Genomic DNA, 1,388 nt, shown 5'->3' on the forward strand with positions numbered 1-1,388 from the left:
TGTATAATTGAACTTCTCTAGTAAGAAAAAATTATGAGCAACTTCTGCAACATCATCACATTCACACTTAGGTGTGTGCATTATTTTACCAGAATCGAACAATAAAATAGAACCGAACAAAAATGGTTGGTTCAGTTCGATTTTATAATGCATTTTGGTTTTTTGATTTTTAAAACCTCAATATTTGGATTTTATTTTTGGTTTAATTTTAACGTTCATTTAATAAAATAAATAAATTTTCAAAATTAAATGGAGTATTCATGAAATTAAATCAATATTGCACGTGTAAGATACATAGTTGTTGATATTTCAGTATAATTGAACCGTTACCAACAATTAAATTTCGATTTATTCATAACTGAACTATATAAACCAAATTAAATTTAGATTGTTGGCTCTTTTTGATTTGTTGGCTCTTTTTTATTAAAATTTTGATTGGTTCGGTTTTTTGGATTTCGGGCTGTGATTGCATTGGTTCGACCAACTAAAAACTGATCCATCCCAAAAAAACAGAATGCTCACCCCTATTTACAGTTACAAGATCTAATGCTTAGATTATAAGAACATTTTTAGAATTCAACTTATTTTGATAAGCAACAACCTTGATTTTCTATTTGATGGAGATGGTCATGACAAGCAATCTATACATCAATCATAATTTGAATATTTGATGAAGTAGTCATGTCAACATTGCATTTTTTATACTCATGCATGTGTTTAAATTACTATTAATTTTATTTCATATAGAGAACATTATTAGTGAAAAAAAAATGTATATATTATCAATTAGATAATACTGATTATTTAGCTGATTAATTAGGTGCACATTCTTTAATAATATTAATTAAATATTCTTGCATAAAATGTGGCAACCTTTTTTGTTCACATGTTGCAACTCATCCCTATAAATAAAATGTTCATCAAAGCTAATTCAACTTGTTATGCCAACATTTCAAAAGTGTGCCATAACACAATTCTCTTCTTAAGCCACATTCACATACATACCAACTAATTCTTATGCAATTACCTAACTAACAAGTAAACTTAGATTATTTTTTACATTTCTACTTATTAGCATATCATATAAAAATATCACTATTTAACTTTTTAAAAGGTAAAATACATTATTTCAAGTATTGATAATGTGACATGTATGTATGAATAGAACTTTAAGTGTCACATATATAAATATGCATAAAATGAATGATATGCATGTAAATCCTCCTTAATTTAAAGATCAAACTATTGATTAAGAGTACCATTATGTTATCATTAGTCATAAGCATTACAACTTCTTTGATTCACCTATCATCAACCCCTCCCATCTCCTATATATAATTAAAAAAATGTTCAACTCATACTTAGAGCGTCGCTCTCAGATCAGTTGG

This window comes from Phalaenopsis equestris, unplaced genomic scaffold (assembly GCF_001263595.1).
Source record: "Phalaenopsis equestris unplaced genomic scaffold, ASM126359v1 Scaffold000606, whole genome shotgun sequence".
Lineage (NCBI taxonomy): Eukaryota > Viridiplantae > Streptophyta > Magnoliopsida > Asparagales > Orchidaceae > Phalaenopsis > Phalaenopsis equestris.